General features: G+C 37.9%; 1 protein-coding gene and 1 non-coding gene across 8 annotated transcripts in view; one reads left to right on the top strand and one right to left on the bottom strand.

Moving 5' to 3' along the window:
• Nucleotides 1-24873, bottom strand: part of Ube2e1 (ubiquitin conjugating enzyme E2 E1) — an 86077-nt gene that overhangs the window by 37950 nt on the left and 23254 nt on the right. The window lies entirely within an intron of this gene.
• LOC111754709 (5S ribosomal RNA) lies at nt 8472-8590 on the top strand. The gene has a single exon (XR_002789378.1). It is a non-coding gene; the product is annotated as a 5S ribosomal RNA (ribosomal RNA).

Here is a 24873-nt window from a genome sequence, read left to right as displayed (position 1 = left end):
CACAGATTATCCTGTTGTTTTTTTGTTTTTTTTTTTCTCTTTTCCGGTACCGGGGATCGAACTCACGATCGCCTGCTTGCAAGGCTGAGCTAAATCCCCAGCCCCTGAATATCCCAAGCTTTAATATGGACACAACAGGCACAGTAGACACAATGTCCACTGGAATGACCAATAAGTGCACAAAAAGATGCTCTCGACCCATTAGAAAATGTTGAGTCAAGACTCCCAGGAAGATTGTATAGTAGCAAGCAGCAGAGAAGTCTAGGATTTGATGTCCAGACACAGGAAGGTAAGAAGAGAAGGAGAAGGAGGGAAGCAAGCATCTGAAGTGAGAATTGAAGCCCATGCAGAGAGAGAAGAGACTTCAACAGAGAAGGCTGGGGCAGCAGGCGGCACTTTCTGAGCCCAGACTCACTGAGTGGGAGGAGGAGTATCAACCTGCAAGCACACTGTGACTACTGGCAACCTCGGAGACCTCAGGGTGGGGTGAGGGGGAGATGCACCAGTGGAACAGAGCAGACTACAGTGTCTGGTGAGTCATGCGGGCTCAGGCACCCTCACTCCCGCCTCACCACAGAGAGGGTGGTAAGCTGATAGCCACTTTGGAGAGGGAGCAACTAACTCACAACAGCTTCAAGACAACTCCATCTAATGGCACCTGGTTATTAGGGTGAGACTACCGTGTTCAAGTTGGCAAAAGGCCAGGGAGCTGAGTTCAAGCCTGAGGAAGCCAGTTCAAGCTGACAGGATGCACATGGAGTGCTACAGACTGATCAAATTGTGTTCCAGCCTCACAGGCAGAAACTGGCCTGAACTAAAGTGGAGTTGAGGGTGTAGCTCGATGGGATTTTTTCTACTCTGACCCAAAGCTATGGCCGGCTTGCTGGAATTAATCAACTTCGATCTGGACTCTGTCTAACATGTTGTCTACAGTAATAGCAGACATATGCCTTGGAATGGACATTTTCCCCCCTTATTTTATGTTTTCTCCTTTTTGTTTTGCTTTTCTTGATTGTTTGTTCTTGTTCTTCTATGAGTGTGGAAAGTTTTGTGGGGTTCTTGATGGTTTGTTTGTCTTTTGGAGATAGGGTCTCCGCTATTTGGTTCAAGCTGGCTTTGGGCTCTCTTTGCAGCCCAGGCTGGTCTTTAATTTGCAAACAATTCTCCTACCTCAGCTCCCAAATGTAGAGTTTTGGTTGTTGTTGTTTTTTCTTCCTTCTGCTTCACTTCTGTCTTCTTCACTGGTTTCCCAAAGTGAAATCTTCCTTTGTCCTTCAGCCCTGCTTCTAAATCTAAAACTAGATCTGTATCTTTCATCATGCCTTAAACTATAATTGAAATGGATCCAGTATCTAAATATTAAAACAGAAACACTAAATGTGCTGGAAAATAGAATGAGTAAAATTCTTGAAGACATAGGGGCCTGGGGATAGCTCAGTGGCATAGCACCTGCCTGGCAAACACGAGGTCTTGAGGTTCAATCTCTAGCACAAAAAAAAAAAAAAAAAGAGAGAGAGAGAGAGAGAAAGAGACAGTCAGACAGACTGACAGACAGATACAAGTGTAGGCAAAGACTTTATGAACAAAATCCCGATCCCACAGGAATTATCACAAAGAATCAACAATTGAGAACTCATCTTATTAAAATACTTTTGCACAGCAAAAGAAATCACTAACAGAGTGGAGAGATAAGCCACAGTGTGGGCAAAATTTTTTGCTAGTTTTCTCCAAAGTATCTAGAATATATAAAGAATTCAAAACAGACAAAAATCAGCCCCCTACATTTAAAGACCCAATCTAAAAATAGGCATCTAAATGAACAGACACATCAGATGAAGTAAAAAATGGCAAATAAATATATGAAAAAATGTTCAACATTACCAGCCATTCAAGAGATGCAAATTAAAACAATGCTGAGATTTCACGTGATTCCAGAAAGAGTGGCTATCATCAAGAAAAGAGCTAGGCGTGGTGGTATACTCCTGTAATCTCAGCACTAGGGAGGCTGAGGGAGGTGGACTGTTACAAGTTTGAGACCAGCAGGGATACAAAGTGAGCCTGCCCAAGGCCAACCAGAATCAAATAGTGAGACCCTGCCTCAAAAAAAAAAAAAAAAAAAAAAAAAATCAACAGTAAATAGTGCCAGAGCTGTGGGGGAAAAACCCTTTTCTGTAAACTGGCACAACACTTTAGAAATCAGTGTAGAAATTCCTCAAAAAACTTAGAGTAGAGGTCCCAATGGACCCAGCCATTTCCCTTGTTGGTACCTTCCCAAAAGAATTAAAAGCATCATATCACAGTGATATGCAACCCATGTTTACAGTGGCACAATTTATAATAGCTAAATCTCAGACATAGCGCAATACCAACTGACAAATGGGTTTTTTTTTATACGATGGAGTACTTACTCTGCCATAAAGGATAACCTTGAGACATTTCTAGCTAAATAGATGTACCTTGAGACCACACGTGTGAAATAAATCGGACACACATGTATAAATATTGCAAGGTTTCTCTGGTGTGAGAAACGAAGTGTAAATAAGGACCAAAATGTAAGCAGATATTGGGAAATGGGAAGAAAATGTTCAAATGAGAAGAGGAACATGCGTTGGGGAGGACAGAAGCGAAAAATGAAAACAAAGGAGAGAATGAAGGGCTGGAGGGAGGGAGGGAGGGAGGGAGGGAGAGAAAGAAAGAAAATATAGGCCAGAAAGCCAGAAAGGTAACACACTTCATCCCCACTGGATTAGTTATAACAACAAAATCCCAAGTTTTGACTAACACTAGAATATAAAGTAATGCAACCACTTGGAATCACTTTGGAAGAGTTTTACAGACCCTCAAAAATGTTCAACATAGTCATTACTATTTAACCCACAATCCCACTAGTAAGTGTACACCCAAGAGAAATAAAGTATGGATATACAAAAATACACATGAACATTCATACCAATGGTACTCATGATGCCAAAGGTACAAACAAGTCATACCCATCAAATGATAGTGTAATATATGCCTGTGATGAAACAGTCATTTAGAAAGTACTGATCCATCACACAATGCTGAAGAAGTGCTACCCAGAACCCTAAGTGTAAGAGGCCAGTCACAAAAACACCACATAAACATTATCATGGCACTTAGCTTACCAACACCTCTCAGGCTCCAAATGGCACTTTTTATGATAATACTACTGCCTCTTTCCATCTTAGATGTCCTAGATTTCTAATCTCTACATTTTTGTTTTGAGACAGGGTCTGGCCATGCACTTCAGGCTTGCCTTGAACTCACTATGTAACCCACATTAGCCTCAAAATCCTCCTGCCTCAGCCTCTTGAATGCTAGGATTGCAGACAAGTGCCACCACACCCAGCTTCTCTCTACAGTCTTTTGTTAAACTTTCTCTGACTACACTGAACCTCTTGAACTTCTCCCCATGTCTCATCTGCCAGGGCCCTTATTAACTGAATCACATTATATGGACATGTAATTACATTGTCTTACAATTTTTTTTCTTTTTTTGGTAATGGGGATCGAACTCTTGTCCTTGTGTCTGCCAGGCAGGCGCTTATGCCACAGAGCTAAATCGCCAGCCACATCTTACTAACTTTTTTTATAAGGTTGTGATCATCTTCTTCCAAGTTCCTTAAGGACAAGAATAAATTTGAGCAAGAGAACACAATGAAAGCTAACATTTATTATGTCTTGTTTAGCTAAGTTTTTAAATGTACACACACACACACACACAGAGGCACCTTAAAGGTAATTAAAGCTAGCATTTCTTCACTTGTAAATCTGAATACAGACTCTCACTCAAAATACTTTGGACCAAGAATTTGAATTGGGGCTATTTGCATATATAAGAGTTTTGTGGGAACGGGACCCAAGCCTAAGCGTGAATTTATGTTTCATATGCATCTTATACACATAGCTTGAAGGCGTAATCTGATACAATAGTGCCTTGTCATTTTTACTATGACCAATTACATGAGCTCAAGTATGGAACTTTTCACTTGCTGAGTCATGCCTTCAGGCTTGCCTTAAACTCAAAAAGTTTTAAGATTTTGGAGTACTCTGATTTTCAGATTAGGAGAGATGGTCACCCTATGTATACACTACTACACAGGTCTGATATGAAGCATCGGGGAAGTCCAAGATTTCTTAAACTAAAAAAAATATATGGTGCTGGGTATGGTGGCACATGCCTGTAATCCCAGTACTCCGGAGGTTGACACAGGAGGATCACTGAGAGTTCAAGGCTGGCCTGGGCTACATAATCAAGTTTAATGCCAGCCTGCATATAGTGAGACCCTGTCTCAGAGAGGGGAAAAAAAAAAAAGTAAAGAGTGCAACATGATGGCACATTCCTGTAATTGCAGCACTCTGGGAAGCTGAGGCAGGAGCATTTCAAGTTCTGGCCAGCTTGGGCAACTTACTAAGGCCCTGACTCTAAAAACAATAACAGATGGCTGAGCTATAGTTCAGTACAAAGGCCCCTAGGTTCAATCCCGAGGAACTCCCCTGCAAAGCAAAGCAAAGCATGGCATCTATAAATTATATTATTTGTGTTTCTAAAAAATGGAGGTTCACGATTTTGCTCAGTAGTAAACCTAGCATGTTCAAGGTCCTAGATACCATCTCAGCACTGGAAAAAACAAAACCTAAAAATGGAAACAAGTGGGGAAAGTGAGATATGTACATACATGTTCATGAGTATCAGGAATATGTTCTCATCAACTATACCTAAAATAACTCACAGGGATACACAGGAAATTAGAAACAATTGTCTGAAGCTGGAAATAGAAATTTTATTTTTTTCAATATATATTTTCTACTGATTGAACTGTCATGTTCATTACCTCCAAAAAAATTATATAAATTATGTGTGTACAGATACATAATTTAGAAATGATACCACATGGAGTATGGTATTTCCTCTGGTATGGAAGTAAAAATGAACCTCATTTCAGTTACAGTTACCTTACTAATACTTATCGCCAGATTTTTTTCCTTGGAAATGCTAATGGAAAATACCATTAAGTTTATAAAGATGTGACATTAATGAAATGTCTTATTTTCATCTAGGAAGCTGAAAGACTCATCCATTCTTTATTTAAAAAGTACTCTATACGCCCAGTGAACAAGGCCAATATGTCTTGGTTTGCCCAAGAAATCTTGGTTTTATTTATGTCTGCTGCCCTCGTGTTTTAGTAATTATATGATCACTCCACCAAAGAATCAAAAGGAAAATTTAGTTGGTATTTTCATAATATCAACCAAAAGACTACCCATAAACTTAAGGGAAAGTATATGGTTTCAAGAATTGCCTAAAGTGCCTAAAAACAAGATTAACACTTCAACCTCACATAGCATGCTTATTTGGCCCCTACCTGGAGAATAATTCAAAGGCAGTTATTTAGTCACTGCAGTGCGTCCATTTAGAAAGCAAGCCAGCCAGCAAGCAAACATCTAGCTACTATTGTTACTTTACCTAGCAAGAAAGACTGTCTCATGTCTAACGATTCCATCCCAAATGATACACTCTGTAAGACATATTAAATAGAGCTTAAACATTCCAGGTCTCATATCCATTAGGAATGAAAAAAAAAATCAAATGTTATATTAGATTTTTATTAGATTAGATTTATACCAGACATTTATTTAATAATACCTTCCTGACCACTGAGAACTACTTTCCCTTGTATTAGAGATTCTTGTCATTATGACAAGAATTTTCCCAAAAGAACACAGGGAAAGACAGTTCATTCATTTATATCAAATAAGCTGGTTTCCCAACTTCAATTGCCCAAGGAAGGATCACTCTGAGCAGGAACTGACAGGCTATGACTCACATGGGGCAAATCCAGCCCACCACTTGTTTCTGTTTGTCTGTTAGCTATGAATGGCTTTTGCATCTTTTCAATGATTGGGGGAAAGGCCTAATGAAAATGCTTTGTGACACAAAAAATCATATGAATAAATATTACATTGAGTTATAACACTCAAATACCAACATTCATAAGCAGTTTCAATGTAACATCACTGTGTCCTTCGTTTTTGCATTAGATGTGACAGCTTTTGCACGACTGGTAGAACTGAACAGTATTCACAGAGCATATGGCCTGCATAGCCTAAAACACATATTTACTATTTGTATCTATACTGAATAAATTTGCCATTCTCTACTCCAGAGAATTAAAAAAAAAAATGTAGATTCCTTCCCACCCTATGTATCAAAGGAACTAGAGGGAGAGGACAGAAAAATACACAAAGACAAATTTCTGGTTTTAACCACCCCATGAAATTGTGTGGACAATATATTCAGAAAACACTGATTGAGCCGGGGATTTAGCTCAGTGGCACAAGTGCCTGCCTGGCAGACTTGAGGTGTTGAGTTCGATGACCGGTACCAAAAAAAAAAAACAGAAAACACTGATCCAAAGCTGGGCATAGTAACATACATCTGTAGTCCCAGCAATCAGGAGGCTGAGGCAATAGGATTGTTGGCCGTTCAAGTCCAGCCTTGGCTACACAGTGAGTTTAAGGCCAGTATGAACTAAATAGAGAAATCCTACCTCAAAATGACAAAAAACCAAAACAAAATAAACAACAGTTTAATTTCATGTAACAATTACTTCTTTTAAAATTGCTTTTAATTTACCTTAAGATTTATGCTTTTGAGAGTACACTTAAGAACTTTTCTATCTCTAACATTTTCTAACTTTCTAATTTTACTTTGCATATGTAAGGCTTTAGCTAGTCTACCTTCACACATGGTATTAGGATTTGTCTCTGGATGCTGAGTCAGTTTTCCTTGTACCAGTGGTAGCAACCCTTTTCTAACTCCCAATGATAATGAATAGCTAGCTGTAGCACACTTGCCGCAAGTTCACCACCACTGCCTATATCATCTATTAAAAATAAACAACACGGGCCTTCTTGTCCACACTGCTATTCTGTTGCCACCAATATTAAACGTCTATGCACACACGTGACTATCTGAAGTCTCCAAGTCAGCTTCATAGATTTGTTTATCCAAGTTCAGGATAATAAAAAGTGGGGCACACATTCATATGAAGTAGAGCAAAAACTGCCCCCTCCTCTTTCAGACCAACTTAGTATAAGTTCAACTTCTTTATGGATATATTCTCCATATATAGAGGATTACTAGTAAATATTACATAATCAGAACGTGCCAAGAGGACCCAGGGATTCTCATGCCCTTCTACCGTGGTCATGCATATAAGAACAGTCATTCTGGGGAACTACCTTGCACACTAAAATGTAAGCAAGCCCTACAACTTACTGCAATTCAGCTCAATTTTTACACAGGTCCCATAAAAAGATACATACTAAAATGCTCATGGTAGCTGTGTCAGTAGTAATTGACAGCTAAAAGCAACCTGAGTTCTGCAGACAGAATGGGTACATTCCTTGTAATACTCAATGGATTACATCTTTTCATAGCAACAGTGTAAAAGATTAAAATGTGCTTATGAAAATGTAGGAAACAGAATGAATATATAATTTAAAAACAGACACATTACATTTTGTAAGAACACAAATAGTACATTGAAACAGAATAGGTACCTTCGAGGTTAGCTTAAGGGGAAAAAGAGGATCAGATAGAATAAAATAAGTAAGCAACTAGGAAATCAGAGAAAACTTTATTGGAGAGGATAGGGAAAACTTACCACACACTGGACTAGCTACCTGGTTATACTCTACACTGTGGACAGACCATCCCAACATTAAACATACAATACACATGGACAGGGTTCTACCCTATTTTTATATACCCCAATTTATATACAATAGACCTTATTACAAGAGCCCAAATCGTATCAAAAATTACAAATGGTGAAAAAAGTACCAAGAATATGTATCTTCAACTGGTACAGCTGTTGTAAAGAAAAACAGCAATCTGTATGACTTGGTGGCGGGGGGGGGGGTCCTTATAAAGAAAAGAAACACAGGGAAAGCATCCAGGTAAAGGAAGAGTTTTAAACACACTGTAGTTCATTTTTAACTTTCATTGCTTAATGGAAAATATCAAGCCCAGAGGGCTGTCAAGAACGGGCAGAGGTAGATTTGAAAGCCCTTTGGATTGTCAATTGTTCTGCCATATCGTAACTAAAGATATTCATGTTATGGAAGATGCCTGCACAGCTGAATGATGTCAGGTGCTCTACAGAGTTAGAAAGGTGTTAGTTTAAAACAAAATAATCAAGCCAGGAATGGAGACAAACATCTGTAATTCTTACAAAGTCAAAGTGTTACGGTAACCTGACAGCCTACCCTTCTGTTTCCCTTTCTGCCTCCAACTTTTAAACCTAGTCTGAGAGGACAGGCAGCTTTCCATAGAAAGCCAAATGGATTTAGAATATCTGGGAGACTTGGAAAACGTCCTTAAAAGCTACATTCCTGTCAGCTTTATTTCAAATAATCATATTACCACTAAAATACGTATTTTAGTCTATGGCCATACCACCCTGAATGTGCCCGATCTCGTCTGATCTCAGAAGCTAAGCAGGGTCAGGCCTGGTTAGTACTTGGATGGGAGACCACCTGGGAATATCGGGTGCTGTAGGCTTTAAAAAAAATAAAAAATACATATTTTAATATGTAAACAATCTGCCCAGAATATCGGGTGCTGTAGGCTTTAAAAAAAAATAAAAAATACGTATTTTAATATGTAAACAATCTGCCCAAAACCTGTACACAGCACTAAACTAATGCAGGAGGATGACAAGTTTGAGCCTGGCCGAGGCAATTTAGCAATGTAGGACCCTGTCTCAAAAGCACTGGGAGCAGGGGTGTGGGTGGGGGGTTACTTTTCACTGCAAAGGTTCTTAGTTCAATCCCAGTGCCGCAAAATAGATAAACTATTATAGCTCTTTTATTGAAAGCTGACTACCTGTAAGAGAAGCCAAATACAATTTTGTGTTTAAATACTGTTTTCTACTCTGATGGCAGTAAGCACCAGAGATTTAAGGCAAATTTATGCAGCACACAAATCTGGAACCGAGAAAATTTATGGTGTCATTATGCAAATGGAAGGCCAGATGTGCAGCTCAAATGGTCTTGACTCATTTTCATTTATAGCAAAATACTATACAGAGTTCAGAATGTTAACTAATAAATATTTAATACTTATTATGTACCAGACATTTGTTAGGAATTGTATATCCTGTAGTAAACAAGACAGACCCTAACCTCATAATTTACACAAAGTCAAAGTATTACAGTAACCTGACAGCCTACCCTTATTTCCCTTTCTGCTTCCAACAAAACCCAGTCTGGGAGGTCAGGCGGCTTTCCATAGAAAGCCAAATGGATTTAGAAAATCTGGAAGTTAGAAAACATTGTCCTTAAAAAGCTACATTCCTGTTAGCTTTATTTCAAATAATTGTATCATCACTAAAACATGTATTTTAATATGTAAACAGTCTGCCCCAAAACTGTACTTGTGTTAAGTATTTTAGCATTAAATTTATTGAGACATCATGAGGCTAATATAATTTACCTTTGGTCTCTACAATTACCAGAGGCACTCCAAGTGGTGGCCATTAGTGGTCAGACATTTATTAGTACAATGAGCTGCCAAAGTATGTATAATTTTTTTGGTGGATTTTGTGTAAATAATAAATAGCACGCTAAGGTATGGTATATAGGCTGCTTTATGGTATAAGGTTATATCATAACTTCCATAATCATACTACTCTAGGATTCAAGTAAAGAAGCCACTGCCTTTGTCAGAGATGTAGCTAGATATGCCATAAAGAAATATTGAAGCTGAAAGTGTCTTTTCCAATTTAATGGTCTATTATAGTAAGGAATTTTTATTCTTTCAAAAAGTATAAAACTTTACGTATACATTCAAGCATCAAAATTTAAAAATCTACAACATACTTGTAATGAGACTTCATCTCACAAAACAAGTTTTTTGACAAAGAAGTGTATACTGTATAAAAAATTTGTATAAGATTTCCTTAAACTCTAAATTTAGTTTACATAATAAAAGTGGGTCTTAAACAACTTGTTTTACACTGTAGTTCACTAAAGATGAGACAGTTTAATGATATTTAAAGCATGTAAAAGATATTTAAAGAAGTATTCTTTAAAAACAAAAACATACAGTAAGTCATAAATAGTTCAAATCTACATACACTCTTATGTGACCGTAGAGCCTGTTAAACTTCAGATTTACTACCCATTAGAGTGAAACCAAAAATCGTACCATATTTACTCTTACCTAGTTTAACGAGTGTTTTAGGATATATGCGTTTCATTCTGTAATGAGCGCTACAATAACCAAAGTACTAAATCACTCTCAAAACATCCCCTCTTTAGCCCTCTTTTAATGAACTTCAAAACCATTCATCTACCAAATACACTTCTACAAAGCAAAAGGATATAGGAAATTCATGAAAACACCCTCAGCTTCGTGTGGCTTTTTCATTTACGACCTATGGGATTTCAAATGTATGCATATGAACAGAACATTACTAGTGTGGATTGGTTTTTATTTTTATTCTTATTTTTTGATTAACTGGCTACAAAATGTGGCTCTAGAATCTCAGAAGTGTCAGTGGCATTTACACATGAACACATAATGCATGTTTTCTCCATATTAACTCCAAAACTTCTCATTCAAAATCCAATAGGGCTTATGCACAAAAGAAACAAAATCTCCAAAATTTCACTACAGCTGGGTATGATAGTACACATCTGTAATGCCAGCACTCAGTTGAGAGTGAGTTCAATGCCAGCCTGAACTACATACTGAGACTTGGACTCTAGATAAATAAATAAATACGTAAATAAAATTCTTACTGTAATTGACACACTATTCTTGTGATGTGGCCTGACTGCTAACTGCATTTGAATTACTATGTACTCAAACACGCCTAACCTTAAACAAATTAAATTAGAAGGGTAAAAAAACCAAACTATTTTAAGGAAACAATACAAAACAATTAAAATTTGTTAACTGTAAAATAGAGCTGGATAGCCAGAAATAGCTTTCAGTCTCCAAATGTCAAGATGAATTTTAAATAAAATCTAACTTATTTGTAGCAGATAAGATGTGAAATGTAAGCCATTAAAATTTTCTCACTCATTATGTACAGCAGTAACTCTTTGCTATTTTTTTTTTTTGGTCTTTTTCCTTTTTATTGGTACCGGGGATCGAACTCATGACTACCTGCTTGCAAGTCAGGCGCTTATGCCACTGAGCTAAATCCCCAGCCCCCTCTTTGCTATTTTTCAAACAGTTCACTTATATTTATAAAAGTAAATAGTATTATTATAAATGTATAAAAACTGGAATAACCTGAAAGCAATGTTTCTAATGACTATTCTTTGTTTACAAAGTAATGTTATGAGCTGTAATGTCAGTTTGGCTTCCAGCCAAGATTGAGTAACAGGGACCAAACAATCGCTGCACCATCTAAATACTAAAAGTACAAAATATTCAATAGTTTCTAAGCACTGGTCATCAGGCAGCAATTTACAAAAAAAGGAAAAACAAAGAACTAAGGAGAAGAAGGTAGGCTGGAAGAAAAACTGCAAAAATAACAGATCTGTAGAGGTCTCCCTCAAGCCTTTGGCTGAATCCTGAGAAACACATGAATAAGAAGATAACACTCAACACTAGGGAAACAATAATCCCAGTAACACAGGGCTCAATAGTTAAGTATTTTCACTAGTAAGAAAGAAAAACTCATAACCCACAGAGCAAGAAGTAGAATATTCAGAATGGCCTTAACAGTAGAAATAGGGAATTTACCCCTAAAAGGTGCTTTTTGAGACAGGGTCTCACTATGCAGTTCAGGCTGGCCTTAAACTCTCTAAGATGGCCTCAAACTCAGGGTGTTCCTCCTGTCTCAGCCTCCCCAATGCTAGGATTACAGGGATTCAGGCGTGTACCACCACATCCAGACTTTGTTCTGGTCACTCTTTAAGAAGGCTTAAAGACCAGCTCCAAAAGAATAAAAAAGACTAAATTCCAATTTAACTGAACAAAGATCAAGAATATATATATATATATATATATATATATATATATATTCTTTTTTTTTTTTTTGGTCTTTTTCATTTTTTTTATTGGTACCGGGGATTGAACTCACGACTACCTGCTTACAAGGCAGGCGCTTATGCCGCTGAGCTAAATCCCCAGCCCAGAATATTTTTTAAAGTATAAAAATATCCAGCATTCAAAAATGTAAATCTGTAATATTTGTTATACAACAAAAAATCAACAGGAAAGGAGAGGAACTTGAAAATAAAATAAAGAAAAAACTGACTAACAGAAATATCAGAAATGCCACAGGTAACAGAATTAGTGGACAAGGGTATTGATTTATAACAGAGTGGTTAAAAATATATCCATAAGTTCAAAGTATAGCCATGAATTCATACAAATGCCTAAACAAAGTATAAAAACTGTAAAAAAAAAAAAAAAAAGTCCAAATATATCTTGTAGATACGAAAAATACAACATCTGACATGAAAAATATACTGAATGAGACTACCAGGATATTAGACAATACAAAAAAACCTTGAAAACAATACAAATTATCCAAAATGAAACAGAAAAGAGACTTAAAAATGGACTGAACATCACTGAGCTGTCAGGCACCTTCAGTCTAATCATTTAAAAGGCACAGGCTTGGTAATATGCATCTATATCTTTTATAATATACGCAGAAATAAAACTTACGATAACAATAGTCCCAAGGCTAAGAGGGGAAGTGAAGGGAAATGCTTATACTCCAAGAGAAGGGACACAGTACCAATTGAAAGCACACTGTGATAAGCTAAGTGTATTCCATAATTCTAAAGCAACCACTCAGAAAGTTATGGCTAATAATCCAAAAAACACATCATTAAAAACACATTTCTCAACCCAAAGCACCGAAAAAGGAAATAAAAGAATGAAGATCAGATGCAATAAAGAGAAATCCAATTTAAAGCTGACCATAGTAACAGTAATAATAAATGGTCTACAAGCTGCAATTTGAAAGTAAATATTGTCAGATTAGGAAAAACAAGTTCCAATTATATGCTGCTTAAAAGAAATCCATATTAAATATTTTAAAAGTAGTTACAGCATCAGCTATCACTTACTAGATACCTACTAATTACTATGAAGAGCTCCTTTTAGGGACTAAAAAGTTTCACCTCAAATAATAACACATAAGTGAGCAGGCAGAAAGAGAAATCTTCAACAGTATGATAAAATTCTAAAACTTTCAATTCTCACATCTGAAGATATGTACTATCTTTTCTTTGGAAGTGGGGTCTTTTTGAGGCATAGTTTTGCTATGCAGTTCAGGCTAGCCTTGAACTCACAGCAATCTTCCTGCTTCATCCTCCTGTGAGTCGCTGGGATTACAGCTGTGCACCACTACACTTGGACGATTTGCATAACTAGGAATGTACTTCATGCCCAAGGTGCTGGATTGTATCAACCAGCACTATAAAAAAAATTAAAATTAAAAACTTCAATTATCCAAACTGAATTATCCCACTATTGAAAACTTACAGTATACACCAATCCTTTTCATGTCAAAAGTTCCTCAAAACATTAAGGTGGTAAAAATGCTATTTAACCATTGCTATTCAAATACAGTCAGTTACACCTCTTATTTAACAAAAACAAAAAAAAAAAAAAAAAAAAGAACCAGGGATTTAGCTCAGTAGTGTCTACCTGCAAGTTTGAGGTTGTAAGTTCGATCCTCAGTACCAAAAAAAAAAAAAAAAAAAAAAAAAGCCCAGAAGCTAAAACAGCTAATATCAAAGGAACATTATATCCAATGCTTTAAGAATCTTTTGTTTTGTTTTGTTTTGTTTTGACAGAGTCTTGCTAAGTAGTGGAGGCTGCCTTGAATTCGCTCACTTATGTAGCCTAGGCTGGCCTCACATTCATGGTGATACTCCTGCCTACGCCTTGTGAGTACTGGGATTACAGGCATGTGCCCCAACACCCAGTCAAGAAGCTAGTAATTTTTAACAGGCCATATAATATACCATAAACCCAAGTAATAATTACTATTATTGTTATTATTGTGACAATCTCGCTATGTACGCAGTTCAGGCAGGCCTTGAACTCACTGTGTAGCTCAGAATGGCCTGCGACGTGCAGTGATCCTCCTGCCTCAGCCTCCTGAGTGCTGGGAGTACAGGCATGTACCACCAAAACAGCCTAATCCTTTAAATTTCAAACTGAGATCAGCCAATGGATAAAAATAAGTATACATAGCAAGCTAGACTTGGATGAACAGGCAACAAAAATTTAGTCTCTCCTCTTTCCAGAAGAAAAAAGCTTTTCTAGTAGTGACAGTAGGCTTAGCACACTCTGGCCCTGCCTCTAATTCTAAATGCAACCTAGGTTAAACACTGTTTAATCCTGGTTCCAAACTCTCTCTTATGTGATCTGGGTAAGGTAAATTACTGTTATGCTGCTTCAACTTCCTCATCTGTAAACATCAGGAAAAAGAATTGATGTATCTTTTAAAAAAAAAAAATCCTTAGAGTCATAAAGCAATTATGTACAGAGTGCTCACTATGAGCCAGGAACACCCAGCAGACCTGCTGTATGAACAGACTGTGGGCCTACGCCTGTGGTCCTGTGAGGCTCACCTTTACATACTGCTGGGGACAGGGTACAGCATGGGTGGCTAAGCACCGGACACTAGTGCTCCATCCAAAACATCCCAGGCCCTGGGCTGTGCCTTCTCAACAAAGCTGCATCATTCATTTACCCAGATGCACTGTTCTCATTTGTAAAATGAGGAATTGATCTAAATTCCTGCAGCTCTCAAATTTCTAAGAAAAGCCTCATCTTTCCCTTGGAGAAAGGACAAAACAGTTACCTCTTACATTCAGAGCTCTCATTTTTTATTTAAGATCTCCCTGTCCCCTAAACTAAGAGCATTAACAGGGCCTGAACTTAGTCTTACACATTCCTCACCATGGTTTGTGGTATGTGGAAAACATCCAAGTTCAATGAGTTAATGGACTGACTATAGGTGAAAACTTGTGACCAATAAGTAAAATGGGCTTTTTGGTTTTTTTGTCATCCTTTTAAGAAAAGGTCTTACTATGCAGTTCAGGCTGGCTTTGAACTCACTCTGTAGCCCAGGCTGGCACTGAACTTGCAGGGACCCTGTAGCCTTGGCCTCCAAAGTTCTGAGATTACAGACATGCACCATGTCCAGTTGAGTAATTTTTATATGGCACTCTAGGTCAGTTATTCTGTTTTTCATGAATGGACGGCTAATTTTAATTAGTTAGATATTCATTTTAGATAGTCCTATTTACCTAAGTTACAAAAAACTCAGATTTAAAGATTTGTAAGCCTCAGCTAGGTGTAATTGCGCACCCCTGTAACCCCAGCACTTAGAAGGCTGAGGCAGAAGGATCGTTGTGAGTTTGAGACCAGCCTGGGCTACAACGTGAGCTCAAGGCCAGCTTAAAATGCGTAACATGATTCTGTCTCAGAAAGACAAAAAGGACTTTTTCCTCTTCCGGGGGCCATGTCAACTGTTTAGGCATTCACCATGGTCCAGCACTTGACTTACCACCAGCAGGCTCTCCTACAACACAGCCAACAAAACTAGGCTGTCCCGAACCCCAGGGAACAGAATTGTTTATCTCTACACCAAGAAGATGAGGAAGGGCCCCAAGTCAGTATGTGGTATGTGTCTGGGCAGACTTTGAGGGGTTCATGCAGTGCGACCTCAAGTTCTCATGAGACTAAGATGAAGAAGCATGTCAGCAGGGCCTACGGGGGCTCTATGTGTGCCAAATGTGTCTGCAACAGGATCAAGCCTGCTTTCCTTATTGAGGAGCAGAAAATTGTGGTGAAGGTGTTGACGGTAAGGGTGCAGAGTCAGAAGGCCAAGTAGAGGACAGTGCTCTTTGTGGAATAAAAATGGAAAAGGCCCCCTCCCCCAAAAAGACAAAGAGGTTTCCACTTGGCCAGGCGTGATGGTGCACACCTACTGCTCACACACTCAAGTGGATAAGCATCACTTCAAATTTAAGGTCAGCCTGGGCTCCAGAATGAGTTCAAGGTCAGCCTAAAATGCACAGCAAGCCCATCTCAAAAAAAAAAAAAAAAAGAGGTTCCACTTCTTGCTGTGTCACTGTATTCCATTTATAGCCTTAAAAAAACTATTCTCCTGGCAAGTGCGAGGTTGTAAATTTGATCCCCCGTACAAAAAAAAAAAAAAAAAAAAAAAAAACAGTTATCTTGGGTTTGGGGCTATATATCTTGATGGTGGAATGCATGATTAGCATGTGCAAAGCCCTAAATTCAATCTCCAACACACACACACACACACACACACACACACACACACAAACTTTTTTCCTAAAATATATACACATATTTTTTCGTCTTTTTGAAACAGGGTCTCACTGTGCAGTTCAGGTGGCCTTGGGCTCACTTTGTAGCCCTGGCTGGTCTTAAGCCTAGTTTTGTTGGCTGTGTTGTAGGAGAGCCCTGGCTTCAGCCTCCTGAGTGCTAGGATTACAAGAGTGCACAACCATGCACCTAAAATATGTATCATGTTTTTGCTACTCGATTGTAAAAGCAGCAACTAAATAAAGGTTATTAGAAGTAGCTTAAAACTCAAAGGAAACACATGCTACCTTCTTCCTTCTTTTTTCTAAGGCTTTAAAATACAAAGCTAGGGATGTTTTGAAATGGATGTTTTATTTCTAGGATTATTTATGTAGATTAGTCACAGAACACATTGAACTTTAACAGTCTCAATTCACCAGAGTTCTTCCAAGTAATAATCTACATATTCATGTAGCTACAATAATCTTTACCCTGGTTTTCTAATCTGAAGTCTAAACAAAGGGGGAGGATGAATAACTTTTTATGTTATATAATTTGTCATGTTTAAAAGCAGAGAGATTAAGGCTGAAAGTGTAACTATATGTAAAATACGTGTTAGTTCCTGCCACTGGCTTCTGACTTTGGTTTCAATGCAGATGGATAAATGTCCCCCCTAGATGAGTCCAGCCGGGCAAGGCATCTATGTTCTTTGTTTTTGGGGTTTTTTGTTTGTTTTTTGGCATCTATGTTTTTTAAAAACACTGTATGTAACTGAGATAGCAGCCAGGATTAAGAACCACCACACTAAATGTGTAACCCTTAACGCTAGACTGGTTCAACTAAATGATAAGGTTAATCCAATACTCAATCAAAGTGTTATCCAGTTGGCATAGTGTTTTTCTGTTCTTTTTCTCATTTTGAACATTATCAAACTGTAGCAGTGATTCCTTATACTGAGCTGTTTTTTTGTTTTTATTTTTGTCCCTCTTGGAAAAACCACTAAGCCACAAAATAGAAATAAGAATTCAGTATTAAGTTCACTTTAAACTCCACAACATAAAGAAAAGGGGCAGTACCCCATTTTTTTAAGCTTTCAAGAGAACCAGAAATCAAACACCTGCCTACCTCCGCCCATAGTTATAAGGCCCGTAACTAAGGCTTTGAAATGTGTTCTCTTGGTACAATACAAAATTTGAAAAGAAAAAGTGAACACAGAGGGACTGCAGAATAAAACATGCTACAGAAGTGTGAAGTAGATAGGATTTTTAGTGAGAAAATGAGATTAGATATGTTTTAGAAAAAGTCATCTTCAGTGGGAACATACAAGGTATGACTGAAAAATACAATGTGGCTAAATTTTTAAAATGTAGTGTAGTTTGGCTGGGTGTGGTAACACACACTTGTGATCCCAGCACTTGGGAGGCTGAGACAGAAAGATCACCATCAGTTTGAGGTCAGGTGGGCTACATAGGGAGTTCAAGCCCACCTTGGACTACATGGCTAGACTCTGTCTCAAAAAAATTTTTATGACAGTGAAACACACCTTACTATACATTAAGCCCCTGAAAACGCTCCCCTGCTTTAACATTACGTAAGTAATGTTACAATTGGGGGAGTGGCGGCAATGTGTTGATCACCATAATGACTTTTTGAAAATGTATATACACTCACCATATAATTTGATCACCCCGTGTATATTTATGCTCTGAAGGAGAATCTGATATGATCTAATTTACAGATAAGAAAATAACTTTAAGTTGGCTGTGGTGGCATACACTTATAACCCCAGCAGGAGGATCCTTGCAAGTATGAGACCAGTCTGCGAGCTAAGTCCTGAACTGCATAGCCAGATCCTGTCTCAAAAAGACCAAAAAAAAGTTTTTTAGAAGATAAGTGACTGACCCAAGATTACAACAGTTACATAGCAAGAGGCAGAGTTAAGATTTGAACTCATGGGCTGGGAATTTAGCTCAGTGGCATAAGCACCTGCCAGGCACAAGTGCAAGGTCATGAGTTGAATCCCTTGGTGCCACAAAAAAAAAAAAAAAAAAAAGTTTTGAACTTACCCTTATGAGATCCAAAACCAAACCTTTATTATGGAAAAGAAAGTTGTATAACCATACAATAATGATGCCATGTATGAATCATAAATGTAAAAGGCATCAAGTGTGGTGAACACCTGTAAGCCCAGTGCTTGGGAGGTTGAGGTTGAGGTAGGAAGATCACTGCTAGTTTGAGGTCAGCCTGAATTACACAGGGAGTTCAAGGCCAACCTGAACTATGTGGTGAGACCCTATCTAAAATAAATGTATACATACACGTAAAAGGCCTTGTCCTATCCCCCAAATAAATAAAAATGAAAGGCCTTTACCAAAGACATTTCAAAATATGCCAGACATGGAGGCGCACGCCTATTATCCCAGCACTCAGGAGGCTTAGGTAGGACTGCTGTGAGTTCGAGTCCAACCTGGGCTACAAAGTGAGATCAAGGCCATTCTGATCTGCAAAGTGAAACTGTCTCAAAAAGACCAAAAAAAAAAAAAAAAAAGACATTTCAAAATATGTTCTATCAATGGAACAAGAATTAACCTTATGAAAAGCTGATGTTTTCAAATATAAAATCTTAATCTCATTTCTTCAATCATGCCTATAATTTTCTCCACACAGACAACAAAATCTGCTGAAACTACACTTCTTATTGCTTTGCTAGCACTGCCATGGCTTCCCAACTTTCTCTGGTCTGCGTACTGGATGTATACAAGTACTTTGTTTACTGTACGTGATGGCTTTCAGACTTCCCAAGGTTTTCTGAATCAGCATTTATTTATTTGTATCTTCCAACCTGGCTCTATAATATTCGAAAAATGGAAGAGACACAATTTATCTAAAACATTTTTTTTTTTTTTTTTTGGTCTGAGACAGAGTCTCGCTATGCAGTTCAGGCTGGCCTTGCGCTCACTTTGTAGCCCAGGCTGGTCCTGAACTCCAACGATCCTCCTGCCTCAGCCTCCCAAGAATGCTGGGATTACAGGCATGAGTCACCACACCCGGCCAACAAATGTATTAATATAGCTGCCTCTGAAATAAATGCTTCCCTAGTAGGAGACTCCATTAATTTTTTTTTTAAACGTTTGACTATCACTATCAAAGAGTTCACTCTTAAGAAAGGAACATACTATATATCACTCTTTTTTTTTTTTTTTTAAAAGGATGGCCCTTTACTGGAGGAGCCTTGTATTTCATGCTGGAATTCTAGGCAACCACCTCCATGGTCTGCCTCACACCACTGAGTCTTTAAGTTAGGAACAAGCAACAGAACTAGTACTTTAAAAAAAAACACAACTTGTACTTAGAAAATATACATTTTTTAAAATATCCATCTTACTTTTTATTAAGACATAAAGGAAAATATAGGGACATGTTAAGAGAGAAATATGGACAAAGAAGAAACAAACAGTACAGTAAAAAAGACAAAAGATGTGGTGTTGTAGCTAAAATAACGAATATTCTGTATCTTTTTCAGAGAAATTATTCATTTATTCCTCTGCTTGCTCGCAGGGAACATCTGAGCAGTTACGATTTACCAAGTGCTATGCTAAGTAACTGACATGTTCCCTTTTGTCACAGAGCTTAGAATACTAATCAAACTCAAACAGCTAGTTAATAAAGCTAAATGAATGCATGAATGAATGTTTCTTCCCTTAGAAACAAATTTTCAAGCCAAGCATGGTGGTGCATGCCTGTAATTCCAGCACTTGGAAGACTAAGGAATTCAAGCCCAACTGGGGCTACCTAGTGTATTCAAGGACAGCCTGAACTACCCTAAGAGACTACATTTCCAAAATAATAATAATAGTAATAATAATAAGAATAGAGCTAAGTCTTCATTTTGCTAAATTTATGACAAATGAGCCTTTTCAATACTAAGTGACACAGAGCCTTTTCACTTCATTGTAATGAAGTAGCTCTTATAAGAGCTAACTGTTCAGAAGCCAACAGGAATAAGGACTAACTAGGAGTTTTATAATTGGCAAAACATTTCTCTCTGCTGTCTGTGGTCATGATCCTCTGGGTAGGCTGTGGGGCAGCCAGCAGCAGCTCAAAATATGAGAATAAACAAAGCACACCTGCAGAGAACCAAGGAGAGCTGCAAAGAATCTTTGACTTCTGTTGAATTATCACATATCCCCAGGCCTTGATTTTATTACCTGTAAAATGGGGATAATGCTGACTTCCACCAGAGGCAGTTTAAATTGTAAATGAGTTTTCTACATTTAAAGCAAGCAAAACTACCTACCAATAAATGCTGAGCACGAGTTAGCCAAGGAGGAACTAATGTATGACACACTTCACATGCTCATGCTTCAACTATAACTACTTATCTGGCAAGAGGACAGGTTTGCTAGTGCGAGACACAGGGAGAGCAAGGCTACTCTCCCAGGGAAAAGAGCAATGCCAGTTTTTCTAGAGTTCAAGCAACACCCTCTACTCAGTAAAAGGAGCTTGGACAAAACAAAACCCCCACCTGCCCCCATCCTAGTGTGAAGGCACACATTCTGGGCTCCTGGCTTTCTAACTTACAGAGCACTATGTGTTTTAAACTCACTAAATGCTGTAAGCATGCATATACACATGGAATGCTGCCAGAACCTAACAATTCATTATTATTTGTGATATTTACAGTGTACAAGGCAAAGGAGCACAAGAGGTGAAGGCTACAGACACTTGTGAACCCTAAATCTATAATAGTTTAAAAACTGAGACTCCCTTCTACTCACCCTATGGTCTTCATGAAACAGACTTAGGATAAACTAAAGGCTACTAAACTAGAAATAAGCATGACTTATATATCAAGAACCTGCATTTAACAAACCGAAAATCTTAAAGGGCTAGGAATTTTTTTTTAAAGTCATATACATGTAATTTTTCCTGAAGATATTTTGTTGTCAAAAAAGATTTTTCAGACCAGGCATGGTGATACATGTATGTTAAGCCCACCAGTCTTGGAGGCTGACACAGGAGGGTGCCAAGATTGAGCCTAAACCAAGCGACTGAAATAAGACTCATTAAATTCTGTCTCAAAATAAAATATAAATGCCAAGTGTGGCGGCACATGCTCTTAATTCTAGCATTTAGGAGGCTGAGGCAGGAGGACTGAGGCCAGTATTGGGCTACCTAGAGAGTTCAAGGACACTCTGAACTACACAGCAAGATAACTAGCTAAATCAATTTAAATAATTTAAAAATACTTTTATTTCTATTCTTTTTCTGTCTTTTTCATTTTTATCAGTACCGGGGATCGAACTCACCATCGCCTGCTTGCAAGGCAGGTGCTTATGCCGCTGAGCTAAATCCTCAGCCCCTACTTCTATTCTTTTAAAATCAGAAATGCCAATGCAAAGTTTGATACTTTTTATTTTTGGTACTGGGAATCAAACTCAGGACCTCATGCTTGCCAGACAGGTACTGTGCAACTGAGCTAAATCCCAAGATAACAAATACTTTCAAAATTATTGTAGAGTCAAGATTTCAGGTATACAGCTAAGAAATAAAAAGAGGGAGGGAGGGCAGAGGGAAGGAAATATGTAGCGTATGTGAAACCTGACACCACCAGGGCATCTCTGCAGAAATTCTGACCTAATAGCAAACCAGAGATCATCTTCCTAGAATCTAACCCCCAAAACAATTCATCTACACCTTTAGTTCCCAAGTTGCCGAAGGCTTTTCCTATTTTTTTTTTTTTTTTTTTTTTTCTGCTTCTTTTTCAGAGCTCTCATGGCAGGGGATGGGGACTTTTAACTATCTTCTAGACCCCTGTCCAATCCCAGCTCTTTTTCTTTCACCTTCTCTCATTAAGGTCCCCTTCCTTTTCCTCTGCCACCCTAAGTCTATAAATGCTTACACTTCTTTCCTTCGTTTTCCCTCATGGAGCAAAAAAGGGTGGAACTGCCCCTCCAGCTACTAACACAACCTATAGCTCGTCAGAGTTGCTGCAGAGCTACTATGCCCCTCCACATGTACTAATTTCTCCTCTCCTCTGCCCATCACTAAAGGTAAACCTTTATCACTTATTGACAGGCATTCCTTCTCTTCATAAGATGTACTAGAACAGTAGTAGAAATCACTGCACTAGAGAATGGGTAAGATATCTGAAGAAAGCACTGAAACTACTTAACATGATGTTTATGGGAAAGTGATGCATGATAAAATCTCAGGCTGGGCTGGGGATTTAGCTCAGCGGGGTTAAGCACCTGCCTGACAAGCGTGAAGTCGTGAGTTCAATCCCCAGCACCAATAAATAAATAAATTTTAAAAAAAAACTCAGGTCACTAATAAGCCTATTTCATCTATCATATTTTTATATTTCTGTACACACACAGACTGGGAGGAGACACAGGGTCTTATGTGTTTGGGCTGGTCTTGAACTCACTGTGTAGCCCAGGCCTCGAACTCACAGTGATCCTACTGCCTCAGTCCCCTGACTGCTGTGATTATAGGTGTGTACCACAACTGTGAGCTCTCAGCTTGTAATTTTAATCAAATAAAAACATTCAAGTTGGGCTGGGGGGTTTGGCTCAGTGGCACAAATGCCTGCCAGGCAAACGCGAGATCAGGAGTTCAATCCCCAGTACCAAAAAAGAAAAAAAAGAAAAAAAGAAAAAGAAGAAGAAAAAAGAAACACCAAGGGTTTAGCTCAGTGGCATAAGCACCTGCTGGACAAGTGTAAGGTCCTGAGCTTGATTCTTGGTACCAAAAAAACAAAGGAAACAATTTCCACGTTTAACATATTTTGAAATTTCATGGAGTTTTTTGCCCACTTTCCCCTCTTTGAAATAAAATGAATTTGAAAAACAAAATTTACATTTGTCTGTGATGCCTTAACTACCATGCCCTTACCAGCTAGCTACTGCTTCAATATGGGCATATAGCCAAATAATCCATGTTCTTATACATGTAAACCAATAAGGAAAATTTTATTACTGCATGTACTGTATATTTTCTTAAAAATTAAACCAGTATTTAAAATGTTAAGGAAAGTATTATGTTTACATAAGAGCCTAATTTTTTTAGATAATGAAAGATTAAAGTTGACTGTATTCATGGTTTCAGCACTTCGACTTGACATTTCTGATTAATGCTAACATCTTAATAAATGTATAACTCATAACTCTTATACAGCTACTATTAATCAAATACTGTATAGTCATCCTAACTTAGGCATCTTCTACTCCCAGGCACGAGAAATAAAATAGAGCAATAAAATTTTAAGTAACTTAGTCTGTTGGAGTAACAAACACAAATGACTGTAACTGAACATGAAACACATTGTGAAAAGGTCAATCAGTCTGTGTATGTTGCCTTGGGACACAGATCACAGAGATGTGTGGAATCTTTTGAATTGAACCCAAGGCCTGCTATACCTCTAGCTCCTGAAATATTACTTCTATAAGAGTTTGGAAGAATAATAAAAAGTTGAGACAGGGACATTCTAAAGGAGGCAGACTGAATATAGTAAGTTATAGGGGAGAGGGATAAGAAGACCAAACCTATACTAGAAAACATGATGAGCCAGACAAGCAGTCTGATAAAACTTAAAGGCTCAACTTTAAAAAAAAAAAAGCCTGGCTTTTAAAACTGAAAGTTTTGCATATATGAGGAAAACGTAACAGACAGTAACAAAAAGTAAGGTCTACACTTCACTGAACCACTCCCAAGAGGCAGAAAGTCACACAGGCTTTGAAGGGGGTAGGGACTAATACTAACTTTACCACTTTGGAGTTAAGTGCCTGTGGATAAGCTACTTAGCCATTTTAAGGTCATCTTTGGTAAAATGAGAATTAACGATCATACTGATCATACTGACATACTTCAAAAAGTTAGCAGCTGGCCAGGATACAGCTCAGCGGTATAGAACTTGCCTGGCAAACACAAGGTTCTGAGTTCAATTCCTGGTGCACGCACACACATACAAGTTAACTGTTATCACTACTAGATTTTATTTTATTTATAGATAAAAATCTTCATAGAGTAGGCTATGAAGCAAAAGAGAACCTAAACTAAAATTCCTATGTCTAAAGAGTTGTCCAGAACTTTCAGGCTTTCTGTAGGAAAAGTAATTCCTTCATTAAGAAAAATGACCCTTCTGTAAGAAATGGTGCAATTTCTTATCAGTGTAACCCAAAAGCCTCTTGGCAACAGTTTATTAAAATACACTGAAATTACATTTCAGGTTTCAAGTGATTTTCTATAGCATATGAAGTGTATCAAATTTTAATACAATACTAAGTCTGAAATATACATCTAAGAATCAAAGTATCACTACTGCAATCTGTTTGGTAGCCTTATTACCTGTGCTTAGACCTCACCTTTAGAACAAATAGGCTATAAAACTAAACACTATAGAAACATCATTACTCCACAAAGGCATCTGCCAAAATCCAAGAAACTGAAAAGCAGTTCCTCTCCAGTTCTACCATATAGATCTGCAGCCTCACACTGCATCTTTCAAATGTCATGGATAA

This window comes from Cavia porcellus, unplaced genomic scaffold (genome assembly GCF_034190915.1).
Source record: "Cavia porcellus strain 051 isolate PalLab524CR breed Dunkin Hartley unplaced genomic scaffold, mCavPor4.1 scaffold_10, whole genome shotgun sequence".
In the NCBI taxonomy this organism is placed as follows: Eukaryota; Metazoa; Chordata; class Mammalia; order Rodentia; family Caviidae; genus Cavia; species Cavia porcellus.
The sequence above is the reverse complement of the archived record's forward strand: the minus strand, read 5'-3'. Positions and strand labels throughout refer to the sequence as shown.